General features: G+C 44.0%; 1 protein-coding gene across 4 annotated transcripts in view; it reads left to right on the forward strand.

Annotated features, from left to right (window-relative positions):
* The window catches only part of CXXC4 (CXXC finger protein 4), a 123,526-nt gene that overhangs the window by 87,644 nt on the left and 21,604 nt on the right, over nt 1–14,278 (forward strand). For 2 of the 4 annotated variants that reach the window (XM_080379731.1, XM_080379733.1), the window contains exon 2: nt 1–14,278. This exon is cut by the window's left edge; it is cut by the window's right edge and continues 8,334 nt beyond it. The exons of the other annotated variants lie outside the window; for them this stretch is intronic. The gene's annotated coding sequence lies outside the window, so the exon portion shown is untranslated. 4 annotated transcript variants of the gene reach the window in all.

Here is a 14,278-nt window from a genome sequence, read left to right on the forward strand (position 1 = left end):
AGGATTTTTTGTACAGGCTTAACTTGGCATAAAATTAGTTTATTGCAGGTTCACTTAGTTGGGTAATGTTCTGACTTCAAATCAATACAAATCTGTCCTAAACTTCAATAAGATGGTCTGCTTGCAAACCTGACACCTGTTTAACTAAACGAATGGGAAGGAAACCAGAAAAACTCCTCTGCTTCTTCAGCTGTGCCTTTTTGATGCTCCCATCCTGTGATTAAACAGTGAGGAGGTATCTACCAGCTCGGCCCCCCGGGGCAACCCCTTGCCATGGTAGCTGGTGGGTTTCTCTCTGCAAGAAGGCCTCCCTGAACCTAATTCCCAGGGCAGGTATTGATGGCCTCTCTGGCTCAATGATGGACCCGTCCTGGGTGAACGGCTTCATCACGCGCTCCCTGATGGCAGTCCAGCTACCAACCACCTGCCCCTGCCTTTCACTTACCTTTCAATAGGGCAAACTCCCTTTTAACTGATGTGCTTAAGGACTTCTTCCAAAGCAGTGAAACGCCTCCAGTTCATCGAGCAATCCTTTCTTTGTGTTTCTGTAAATCGTGCTGCATCTCCCCCACAGGGCAGACATCACCACACAGTGAGCAGTCCCTAGCCCCCCTCTTTGCTTTCGAAGCAGGGTGAGGTGTCATTGCCTTGCTCTGAGCTCCCGTGGTTTTGCTTCTGATCTTGTGCCTTGGCTCATGCAGACTTTCTGCCCCCAGACTCCTGTCCATGGGAGCATGTTATGCTCCACCTTGCTGATACACGCACATTTGTTATTTCTGATCTTTGTTCAGAAAATTGCCCAGCATTTGGTCAGTCACCCCTCCTGGGGTGCTGGTGTCTGACAAATTTATGTAGAAGCAGCTGAAGAGGTGCCCAGGCCATCCAAGGTCTACCCTTCCTACCATCTTTTTCGTCAGCCTTATGATCTTCCCAAGTCTTCATCCCAACAACCGATACTCTCAGGCATTTGCCAGTCCCCTCCTCCCTTGGACAGCAGCATCCCCCAGTGTGGCACCATCTTCTCTGCCACAGAAACACTTAACGACACAGTGCTCCCCCCCTCCCATATCCAAAAATAAAAGGACCAGGTGACTGCAAGTACCACACATGGTATCTTGTTTTACCTCTGGCTTGCTCACCAGGGAGCAGATTTCTCCATGCTTAAACTCTGGTCTTGGACAAATAAGCACAAGCTGCTCTTTGTATGCCCAGGCAACCACAATGGCAAAGGCTGCACTGAACCTCCTCAGACTGGGCTGCAGTGAAACACAGCAGCATGGGGAAATGTGCCCACTGTAGATGGTTCTCTGCCTTTCAACTCTCATGTCTCCTAATTGTAGTCACCAGATTAATTCTTTGCTTGAACCATTTCTGTGTGACCAGTATAGGTACAGAAGGAGGAAGGTCTAAGGTCTCCCTTTTACCCCTGCTTTGCTAATGCTTAAATCTGCATTTGAGCTGGTTGCCTGGGTGCTTTGCACATCCAGAAGAGAGGTGGCTTTCTTAGATCGAGTCTTTAACTATATTGTTTAATAGGAGAAAACTTTAGGATGCTAGCAACTGGTGCCCAGAATTTAAAGAAAAAATACAGAAAAGGCATCAATCAAATCAAATCAAAGAATTAATAAATTCAGGGCACTGTACTGTGTGAGGGTTCTCCATATGAAAGAAAGAAAGTAAAAAAAGAAGATAAGTGAGCCAAAGAGCTGCAGGACAGTTTAATGCTAGTTATTTACCTGCTTGGAGGCCCTAAGGGATTTCCCTTTGGATGCATCTTGAGCTTGTTCGTAGGAAATTCTTCCCTTGCTTGTACCACTGCCTTGTCTTTCCCCTTCTCACCTCATACAGCTAAGAAATTACATGCCACCTGAGTGCTTTTTTTCATGATAATTTCAGCTACTTCTTGCTCAGTTAAGATTTTTGAATAGATCAGGCTCATGTACTCAAATCAGTTTAAAGTGCTTTGCAAGAATGTGGCACAGGAATACTAAATCATTATTAAACATTTGACCAGACATGAAAATAATCCACACTCACACAGTTTCTTAAAATGGCCAGTGTAATTACTAATATGTAGAATAAGAAGGTAGGAAACAACTACTATTTCTGCAGAGAAGGAACATCTTACTGAGAAAGAGCTACAGCGAAGCAGGCAATTTTCAGTTCTTTTTCAGCAAGCTTTCTACATCCTTTCTTCCCTTTGCACTCATAGAAAGGCAATTTTCCATGTCCTTACTACACGCAAAATGGGGCAAGATTTTAAAGATACAGCTCCACTCCATTTGACTACAGCAGACTAAAAGAAAAATGAAGTTCAGCACTTAACTGATACCTCTGCAATATTTCAGGGTAAATTAAAAATCAAAATGTCAAGAGGTTCAATATGTCAGTGGGCCTTTTGACAGAGCAGCCACTTTTAAAACCTAAATGGGCACTTTTTGTAAAAAACAAACCCAAATGTGTGCAGCTGCTGCTCAGTTTCGAAATTCAGGCCCTTCATCTTTGTATTTCTTTAATAATAAAATGAGTAAAATATTCTGGCTACTGTTCTACTTACTCTCAGAGTGGAAAGCCTCCATTTCATAGAACAGTTACCTATTTATTAGGATGGCTATTCTTCATTACGCACATTAAGGTAAAGCCTGGGAATCTCACAGGCTGCCTTCTTCCACTGAGCAGAACTGTATTTACTGCCCACAATGTGTTTATCTTGCCTGGCCCTCAGCAAATCATTTTTTGTTTTGCCATCTCAGTTTGCTTTTGTAAAACAGGAAAGATAATAAATGATAATACTTACCTTCTTCACAAAGATGTGGTGAAGATTAATTAGTTCTTGTTTATACAAAGATCAGCAATAGTGATCTGCAGGTTTGCAAAACACTGGAGTGATTGCTATCACTGCCACGCTTGACAAAGAAGCACAGTCAAGGACAGGAGCTGGTGCCACTGCAATCATTTACAGGACTGATGATATATGTGGCCTTGAAGAAAACTCCCCAAAACCATCTGCATCTGCACCTAAACCCAGGAACAAATGCATGTCAGGACACTCAGAAGTGGAGTTTGAAGAGTGGTGTTTGCAAAACAACACGGCGGCAGCCCCCTTCCTTTGCATCTCAGCAAAAGCGGTGTTACCAGCTAGTTGTAAGGGGGTGATTTTATCTCGGAGCCTGCAAGTAGAGTCACAAGCCATTAGCACAAAACAAGAGGAAGGGTGTCCGGGTATCATGAAAAGGCTTGCCACCCTGCATGGTCCATGCTTCTCCAGCCCTGTGGCAGGGGCCACGGACATGGGGCTCAGCCCAGCATGGCACTGGTGGTCTGAACGTGGGCCCGAGGCAGAATATGGTGAAGCACAAAACTTGCTTTGAACAATGCCCAGAGCAGCCAGCTGGCTCTGAAGGTGCTTCCCGTGGCCCAGTAGGCTGCTCCCAGCCTGGCCACATGCCCTCCACTGTCAGCCCGGCAGTGTGGGTAGGCACGGACCTCGCCATGGAGCCCACCTCAAGCAAGGTGCTCCTTTGCCCCCTTGGCCGTGGCACCCCTGGGGTCTCCATTACCCACCAGCAGGGACCCCCTGCTTCTCCCTGCAAACCATTTAGTCTGCTGGAAAAGGCACATGGATAAGCAATCCAAATCGCTTATTCAGTAACCTAGGTAGTGTTAAACTTCTTTCTCCTGAACTTTGCTATGGATGCAGTGATGGATTCAATCTCTCCCACTCACGTACACCTTCCCTGCCAGTTGCTGTGTACATGCATTGCGCTACGGCAAATTGACACCTTTGGCGCTCAGCCTGCTGCGTTAGTTAGATACTTGCAGGCTGTCCAGTCAGCAGGTTAGGCTATTTTCATAGCGATGCATCCGCAGTGAAATGTGTTTTTCCCCACAGCTGCCCAATTTGTTCTCATAGGTGCTTTTGAGCATGGCCAGCTTTCAGCCCGAGTTTGCTGCAGGCAGGGCTGTCTCCGTACAGAAGTCTGTGTCAGCCTGCACTCCTTGTCCTCCACCTTCCTCCTGTTCCCTACAACTTTCCATAGGCTCCAGTGTCACTTTTCACCTTTCTCAGCAGTTCCTTCCCACCCTGACAGCCACCCCTGCCCTCCTGTGCTGCCACACGGCCTGTAGCGAGGAGGAAACATGGCACGTCCAAACACTATGACGCAGCAAATGGCGAACTCTTCCTGGACAAAGCAGGGTCTGTGGCTGGTGATGGGAGTAGCCAGCAGCTGGTGACGACTGGGTCTGGGTGCTACAGGTTGCTGACACGGCAGGTGGGATTTTTGTGGCTGAAGCTTTGTTCCTTCTGCAGCCAAAGCCGGGCAGGCAATCAGCCAGAGCCAGCTGTGGGAGATGCCGGTCCTTGCATAATTGGTGACTTCTTTTGTCAAATCATCCAGTGGCACCTGGGTAATATTTTGGGTTTGATTTTTCTGCTCTGGCAGAGACCAAAACACTCTGTTGAAGAGAAGTGAATTTAGCAGAACATGTGTGAGATATAGGGCACTGATACCCCAGTTACCATTTTGACCGGCAGGTCCCCAGACCGGATGGTTTGTCCGTCCTTGGATGACTGGGTATTTATCACAGTATCCCTTGATTCCCAAAATCTCATTTTGTGCTTCTTTACTTGCAGTTTTTCCTGCACAGCTGTGTATTTGTGCTGGTCCTCTTCAGCAGTCCACTTGCTCCTCTCTTAGCTTTGTTTCTGCTACACACCTCCCTAGGTACAGACTACAGCCATTTGAATAAAAAAATGCAGCCAACACCGACTGTTCAGTAACTCCTTTCACACTGTAACACAAGCAGCACTGATAAAACTTCCCTGTTCAGTAAAAGATATAATTTGTCAGCTAGGCTTTTTTAACAGCAGAGGTTCAGTTAATATGGTGGACATTTATGCCATTAAGGTCAAAGTCTACAGGTTAGATTGTGCAAGGCCAAAACCACATGCCGTGTGATTTCAGGCTAAAGACATCCATTTAGTGGTGTGAGCTTAAAGGAAGGATGTATTTGGGGCAATTTGCATTGCAAAGTATATGCAGGTGACAGTGCTATGTAATAGGAGATGTTATTACTGAGATTAGAATGTACACTTATAGCCCAAATTTGGATCGTATTTGTGTGACAAATGATGGTACCCTAGAAAAAAACACTAAACATGTGATAATTTAATATTGACTGTGTCCAGTAAATAACCCTTTCGTTTCCTATTTCCAGGTAAGATTAATTTTCCGATCAAAGAAAATTTGATCAGAACTGCATAGACAGTGCAATAGCAGTGATATTACGTGGCTTGAGGATATGTGTTGTACCTTTGAATATACAGGAAAGCCAGCCAGGAGGGGATGATGATGGCTTGTGGTAGAAGCTCTGCAAGAAATAATAACTCTTTGGTTTTGGAAAGGAGTTATTTTTATGTATTTCTTTCCCACTGTCAGGTAAGTCCTTTCCTCTCTTTGAAAGTACAGACATTCTTTGTTTTATGCCTGTAAAACTCTTAAGATGCTTGTGGTTGAACCCTGTGCTAATTACAATTATTGCTATTCTGATTTCTTAAAAAAATACAGAAGTAGAGATAAACGCTACCACACAATTTATTTTGGTGTTATAAACTATGTTAACAAGATTAATCTCCGTCCTCCCATGTTTTTGCCCTGTCTGGCATGACAGATAGCCCCCTTCTCCTTCTCCCCCCACTTCCATCTATTCCTGCTAGATCAGCTTTTCCCACCACAGGTGGATGTCCCACCCATACATGTTCTGAATGGTTTCTGGTTAGCCCTTCACCAGTCATTTTGCAATATTGCCTTCCTTGCTCTTCTGCTACCATACATTACATATTCGCTGCTTCACAGTGCCTGTTAACTGGCTGGTTTGCTACTAATACCTGGCTCTGAATGGAGACATCTTACTCAGAGTATTCCCAGCACCATCTGCTGCCTTTCTTTATTTCCATTTCTAGAAAGGGTTTCAGTGATATCTGAGAAGCAGGGGAGGAATCTGGATACGGTTGACACAAATCCCAGAAAACATTTGTCTGTTTGTCTTACGCGCTAATTAGCGCAGACTTGGTCAAAAGTGTTCTGAACTTTTATTTATTTATTTTACTCGTCCCTACAGCATCTATCACCATGACAGCAATATGCTCCAACGGCAGGAAATTAAAACACATAACGCAGGCAGCTAATCAAATGCAGAAGCAAACAGAAGAATTTTGCGCAGAGCCCTCGGTGTCGCTATGGTCCCGCTTTGACAGGCAGTTGAGTTTTTCTTTCTGCAGGAAAAGAAGATGTTTTGTTTGTTTCAAATTCCCTTTTCCCTTGGAAGCGTAAACGTGAAATTACTCTACCTTCCTCTTTTGGGATGTCTTATTTGTTTTCCTGCTAATGGCTGTTAAAGTAGATGATGTTTAATTATTTCCTGGGTTGAATTCATGGCTCGCACAGTTCAGCCTGGGGATTATGGTAGGACTGGCACGGACTAACCTGCGCTGTTGAGGCACAGCCTGGTCTTAGCAGCTTCATAGCCTCTGTGGCCAGGATCCATCTCGCCGTAGCCGCCCTCCCTTCTGCGCCACGCTGCCTCTTGTTAACAGAGGCTTATTTCACTCCTTGCCCTTCTGGGGCTGCGCGGGGGTCGGCAGGGCTCTGCACAGGCGGGGGCTGAGTGCTGTCTAGGCGCTCCCGGGTGCAGCACGCTTTCCTGGCAGGGGCAGGTGAGAGGGCAGCCATGCAGCCTGGGCCCGTGCTCCCAGCTGCCTGCTCAGCCAGGCAGTGGGGCTGGGAAGCGGTTTCAGCAGCCGCGAAGACCTGCTGAGCACAGAAGATAGGTTAAACCTGCCTGGGTAAGAGGGAGACCCCAAGCTGGCGAGGCTGTGTTTTATTGCTTTGCCTTTGAGGCAGCAGGTACCAGCAGGGAGGGACTGGGAACTCATCTCGCTGGTTAGGAGTCACTGAGCTAGTGACTTAAGATTAAATCATTCACTTAATGAAGAAACACCGAGGGACTGAACCAGGATGAACACAGGAGGGTTGTGCAATGGGGCTGCAAGAGCCAGAGTTGCATGGATGGTTGGACCACCAACTTGCCCTCTCTTCACCTTGTGGGGTGTGGACAGGGGTAACGGAAAACCCAGCAGGAAAACAATTCCATGCAAATCTCTCAAATCTTTGAAAAATGTTTGTTTTTCAGGATCCAAACTAGATCTCTTGTCTGGGCATCATGAAGCTTTTTATTTTAGGAATATTTGAATGCGAGTGTTTCTGCAGTTCCCAGTGTGTCATGACTTTTCTCCAGTTTCCTCTTTCTGGGCTGCAGCCAATTCCTGTCTCTGCACATTGCACTCTCTGCCATGGGCATCATTCACACACAAAGCCAAGTCCCTCCAGTCCCAGTGCGTGGCAGTAACAAGTGCCAAATCATCAGGTCAGCTGGTCAGTGGCCACGTGTGAGTAGCAGAATCAGAGCTAAAACTCTGCTCATTTGATGCCTCTCATCTTCACCTCCACACAAGGTGTTTCTGGTGTGAAGCAGCTAGCCTAAAATTAGGACATATGCGTATCACTGCATCTACAGCTTTGGGTGTTCAGTACAGTTGTGTGACTGGAGCAGCAGTTTGGGTTTCGGGTGTTTAGGTAGCTGCTATGTTTAAAATTGTTTAAAAAGAAAGGTCTTTTAGAAAAAGATTAAAAAGAATGAATTTCAAATAAGCCATGGAAAGAGCCTAGTAAAAGGGTAACAAAATCATCTTGGGCTCTTTTTAACCTTGACAGGGACCCTTTGAGCCCTTTGAGCTCTTTACGTAAGGTATTGCACATGTCAATCACAGTCTCGACGCTATTAGAGACTTCAATCAGAAGTCTGCAAACTTCTCTTGAACACTTTCATCAAATCATTATCTTATACTGGAGTCTTCAGATGATTTCTTTTGGGGGCAACAGAATTTTACAAAAAAACAATCTCTGTATTACTCCCCTTGCACTTAAATTAGTTTTTATTTGTATTCTTTTGAGTCAACAGTTCAAACAGCTAAGTATTCCTACCAAGGATCATCCTAACAGGCTCCTTTCCTAATAAGCCTTCTTTAGTATTGAAAACTGAAATGCATTTTTCTTGATTAGCACTGATAAAATGCCTGCCATGTGAGTAATGAATCACATAGAGCTTGAGTCCTTCTCTGTGCCCTGCAAGTCTAGGCAGGTGGGTAGATTTTTTTTTTGCTTTGCTCCTGCAAGGTAAGTCTGGATTTCACAGAGTCATTAAGTAACTCATCTCATAAATCCACATACTAATATTAGCAGTCCAAGTCCTCTCAAAATAATTACATTGCTCCTACCATAGGTTGTAAACTTGCACGTGTTGTTAAATGGCTGTTGTGTTCCAGTCTCCAAATGACCAGAATAATTCAAAGTGCAAAGCAACTGGATCTTCTCCCAGGTGAGAAAGGCTCTACAAATCTATGAGACCTATTATTCGCCCATCCATCTAGATACATATAGGAGAAAGTAATTTACCTGTGGGGATTTTTAATCAGTGAATCACACTACTGAATGCATTAATCTCTTTTTGAGTTCTCTATCCAGCTTTTTGAGTTATTTACTTGATATTAATTACTGAAAAGCCCTCACTATTTTGTGGAACCTTTGTACCCAAGTAACATTATTTCTTGCCATACAGGCACAGCAAGGTTAAATACCAAATGCCACTTGATGTGATTTTGCAGAGATTTTAGGCATATGGAGCCACGAAAGTGCCTGAGGCTGTCATCAGATCCACTTGGCATCCCTAATCAGGAGGAGCAAGCTGATTGTCTTTGCTTTTCACGGCTCTGCGTTTGAGTAGGAACTCTCCAAACTATTTCATCCGATAACGTCTTGGGGAAACTTTTGTTTTGTGTATGTAGCTAGGTAGTCTCTCCTTGCTTTGAATACTGATTATGACATTTTTCTCTTGTCTTTGTTTTATATTTGTAGGTGTCAGTCCAGAGGCTTCTATTTTAGTTTTTTCCTTTCCCTTGTATGCTTGCTTTAAAATGATTTCTTGGCATTGGGTAGGATGTATTTTACATGGCTAAAATAGACACATTGAAGTAGATTCAATAGAAATTGATTTGAGACTGCAGCAACCATGGTACCTTCATATGCTAAAATGTGAACGTATCATAGTTTCTGAAGTAGTGAACGTTAACACCTGAGCAGTACTAAAGCATTTTGATTTTATTTATTTATTTTTAATAGGTATGTTATTCTCTGGGCTGCAGATACTTACCATTCTGTACTTGGAAACAAATCAAAGTTTGTTTTCCCGTCATCCAAGGAGAGTAACTTTACGAACCCTACACTGAATATTGCTTTGGAAACCTGTATGAACATAATCACGTGGCACTTTTTAAAAATTAAAGCAACCTCAAAAATGCTTTTGCTGCATAGAGAATGGGTGGAGTTCACAAGTGACTACTAAGGGTAATGGGCTCTAAATATCAGCTCCGTTTTCTGATCCACAGGGGCAATTCCTCTCAACCAGATCCCAAAGTCTGTGGCAAACTGTTGTATTTAAGAGCCTTGGGAGAATATTTCATGGAATGGAGATTAGAAAGCAAGAACTGAAAACTGGAAAGTGCTTTGTGGTGTCTCTTTAACAGCTTACGATATATTCATTTTAGTATTTGTGTCTGGGTTGTATTCACTGCTACTTCATAGATCAATGGTATGACGGAGTCCCAGCTCTTGTTGATGTAGCATATGGGAACGGGATCCATTATCTCTAGTTCCCAGGACTATAAAATGTCTAATAAACTCAGCAGCAAGAGTGCCAGGTTTGTGCGGCACTGCCAGCTGCTCTAGCCTTGTTGTCTATTAAACTATGTTTTTAGTTTCATTATTGATGGGGAAAGCTGATAGTCAAGCAAATGATGTTGCTTGCAGATTTGAGGCATTTTACTAAAGTATCAATGATATTAGAGGGTTTAAAGAGGCTAACAGTAAAAGAAAATCAGTCAGAAAATAGCCCCTGGCACCTACAGATGGAATTCATCGTTCACCTGGCTTACTTCTCCTTTGAAAACTAGGAGGCCTCCAAAGTTGTGCCTATGGGATTTGTACATGAACACTTGTTGCAGAAGACAGGAGAAAACAAAAACTGTGCGTACCAGAGCAAGAAGGAGACCCAGCCATGGGAGATCAGGGCTCATAGCAGGAGCAAAGCCATTTGGTGGAAATCTCATTTGCCGCAGCACTCTCCTAGCCGATCCCTGTCCTTCCTCCTCCTTCTCCTTTCTCTTTTGCCAGACAGGATCTGGATCAGAAAACAGGAGAAATCCTCAGTTCACCACCTAATTAAAAAATATTTGCTCATTATCTCATAAGCCTCTTTCTCCCATGTCAGCATGACTTGTAAAGGTGACTTCAGCTGCTGTGCCTCCTCCTGCAGGGAGGGAGGGAGGGATTCATGCTGCAATGAGAAATCAATTTAAATTCACATGCACACAGTCAATCCTTAATCATGTCAGCAAACTCAGGCTGGCTGCAGGAATCTGAGTAGGAAGTTCAAATGCCTCAGTCCCAAATGTTCATCCCCTATTGCAGAACCCGAGTCAGGGTGTCCCTGAGCATTAGTTTACTGCTCCAGCACTTTTGTCAGCCTCTTCTCTAGCTGTTTACATTACAATTTGTGTCTCCCCTGTTTTTCCCACCTACTGCTCTGTGGCTCCTGCTATACCTTTGGAATAAATTCCATAATCGCTCTGAAAATGATACAGAACAGGATCTTGCATATGGACATTGTTATGGTGGGCTGGGGAACAGCTTCCTACTCCGCTTCGTTTGTTCCCTGTGCATTGTCATTAGGAGCATGTTGCGGTTCCTGACCAGCATTAGGTTTTTATTGCTTTCTTTACTCCTCTGGGACACAGAGATTAAGCACAGCTAGGGGAACTTAGGCAACATTTTCAGTCTTCAGTGTCTTTACTTTAGGCACTTCCAAACCAGTAGCAGGTGCTCAAATGGAAGCAAGCTAATATGAGCCAGCATCTACAGCTTCCATTTAATCCACTGACTATTGATGCCTTTGATCAATCTCCGGGTATTATTTCTTGAAAAGAGAATCCTGTATCCCACGGGCAGGATCAGTTTTTCTATCTTGGACATCTTGGACAAGGGAAAACAAAATCTGTAGCGTTGATGCTGGCATAAATGCAGAAGAAAATGTTCCTTTGAGACTTAACCTGGGCTAAAGTCTGTACAGGTGGTGATTACAGTAGCTATCATCCACGCTTATAGTGAGGCTGCTCTAGGTTTGCAAGTCTGCTGTCACTGCCCAGTGTCTGCTGGCTCTTGACAGCCTTCCTAGGGCATTTCTGGTCTCTCAGTCTTTGCCATCAATAGCTGCAGCACTGGGAAAAACCTGTTAAATGCTGGTGTGTTTCTGCCAACATTCCTGCAAGGAAGAGAAAGAGGGAAGCTTGTGAGCCAGGAGTTTCTTCTAAAGAATGCAGATCAGAGGTTTTATGCAAGCTACTTTCTTCAATTATTTAAAATTTGCTATAATTACTGGGTATTTAAAAATATCCTGGGGAATAATTTCTGGGCCCTTCTGGTTTTTCCTTCTCTTTACTGTTGCATTAGCCATTAGAAGTGCTAAAGGATGACTTTCATGAAAATGAGGGAGATGGCAATGGCATGTTTGACAAAAACACAACTTCTGCTGGGTGAAGCTGTATACCCTGATCAGAAGACACTATGATGTAGAGGATTTATTACTTCCATTGACACCTTACTCAGAGCTTTTTACCATTCTTCTTAAAAATACATTCCTACCATCTCAGATTTGCCTGACTCAAGTTTCCAGCCACAGGGTCTTGTTATCTCCTGTGTTAAAGAACTTCATGGTTCCTACTGTTTAATGAAGGTAATAGTACCATCAAGCCATGTAGAAGAATGAAGCTGGATTAATAGCATTGATAATATACAACTGTACGTTGGCTTCAGGGGCAGCGGGTTGGCCGATGCAGATAAGGTGCATCTGTGGCTGGTTAAGTTAAGTGGTTGAGAGACAATAAAGAGAGAGCAGCCAAGAAAGAAAAGGTAAGACAGGAAGAAAAAGAGAGAGGAAGAAGCAAGAGAAGAGAGAACACATGCCCTGGAGGAGGCGAGATGAGGAGAAGGCAGTAGAGGGACTGGTGTGAAGAGCATGCTGGTATGAGATGGTAAAAGACATTGTTGCAGCTTGGATAGTTTGGAGAGTGCTGCGACAAAGCCACTTCTCGGTCTTCTTTTTGGTAAGCTAAACAGTTTGTGCCCTCTCTGTTTCTCACTCTAAAGCACTTTCTTAATCTCTTAAACCATTTTTTGTGGTACTTTCTGTGGCTTTCTTTCTGTGCAGTCACCAATTTTGCTGATTAGAAATGATGAACTCTGGAGCTGAGTGCTGTCAGGATCTGGCCTCATCCAGACTACACACAACTTAAAAAGCCTGTGCCTGAATCTGCCCATGTTCCCCTCTTTGTATATAGGAATTATTTTACCCCTTCTTAGGCAGGCTTTGCCCTGACACCCTGTCTTCGGTTGCTTCTCCATCACGACCTTAAAAACCTTTGCCATTGTTGTGGGATTACCCTGCTGCCCATCTCCAGGAGTGGTGTCCACTCCGTGTCCCTGCCCTTTACACCTGCTTGTATTTAGATTGATATTTGTTTGAGTGAGCCTACCTTACAAAATGTTGTGCCATCTTCCAGATGATTTAAAGTTTCTCTGAGGGACTTCTAGAGATTGCTAGCACCTAACAGGATACTGATCTAGTGCTTCCTGTCCCAAAGGTTTGCCCCAGGAAGGGACTGTGGTCCATGAAAGATCATAAAATAAATCCCCCAGGCCTGTCTCCTTCAGGCAGTAAAATGGGGAAAAAATGACTCCTTGGTTCCATCAGTGTATTAGGTGCTCTTGGCCACATACTTGTGACAGACCTGTTGCTACCTGTCACATCTTTTAGATTTCATGAAGAGTCTTGGGTGGAAAATGTTTCCAGTGTCTTGCTCACTTCTGACCTGCAGTGGAAACATCTCTGTTTGAATCCCACTGAAAAATACCTCAGTTCTTCATCCATTTAATGCAATCTTTACTGATATTGTGGAGTGTTTACTTTTTAATCACCGTGCTGTATCGTACTAAGTGAAGCACCTGACAATGGAAGGAGGATCGCTGTATCACCAAATCCATCGTCAAAAAGAAATATTTTTTGAGACAGGGTTTCTTTTTATAATAATGCTGACTGACATTAATTATCACTTAAAATCTGTATCAGCACTTCCATTTGGCATAAGAATGACGCCAGGAAGCTCCTTCAGCAGTAAGAAAAATGTAATGCCTCCTCATTAGGTCCCTGGTGGCTGCTCTGGTGTTATCCACAGCCGTGCCCGGGTGTTGCTCTGTGACAGAAATGGAAGGTATTGCCCTTCCCTTTTAAAATCCCTTGATCTTCCAATCGAGTTTGCATGCTCAGGCCTTTGCTTTGCTGCTCAACTGCACTTTATGAGCGTGGCAGGGTGATTTATTAAGGACTTCAAGAGGGAGACACGAGGGTCACAGCCGTGATGCTCTCACAGGGCTGGCCAAGCCCCCCTCCCCACTTGCCTCTGAAGCCACGAAGCAGCTATTCGTGTAACACGTGGTGGCGGTGCATTAAGGCACTCACCCATTAAAACGCTTTCAGTGCTTGTCCTTACCACTTAAATAAAGGCTTTTGGTTTTGCAGGCAAGGGTTTTAGAGATGTCTGTCTCTTCATTCATTTTTTTGTCCTTTGTGTGTTGTTACTGCTTACATTTCTTAAAGCTCCACAAACTGTAAGCCTGTGGCTTGCAGTGAAGGCATGCTGGCAAATGATTTATAGAGGGTCCTACAAATCATGTTGCATAGAGCGCAACCCCTTCCCCCACAGCAACAGTCATCATTTCAGAACAGCACGGTCTTCAAGGGAGCTAAGCTGGTCTTTCCCTGCTGAGATTTAGGAAGCCAAACAGTAAAATGCAGCTAGAAGTGAGAGTAAACATGCCACAATAACAACCTGGCATTTAAGTTTCAGTAGGGCTTAAGGTGGCCTCAGAGAAGCTTTTGCTTATCACTGGTATTATATTATAACACTAACAGCATTTGTATATTGTTTTAATGCTTTTACAGATATGGATATATAAAATCCCAACATGTAAATATGTCAGCAAGGAGTTAAAATGACTTCAAGGATTAAAAGGCAAGCAGAGATTTATAGCAGTTAAATGAACTGCAG

The sequence above is a fragment of the Falco punctatus genome, assembly GCF_963210335.1.
Source record: "Falco punctatus genome assembly, chromosome: 1".
Classification (NCBI taxonomy): Eukaryota; Metazoa; Chordata; class Aves; order Falconiformes; family Falconidae; genus Falco; species Falco punctatus.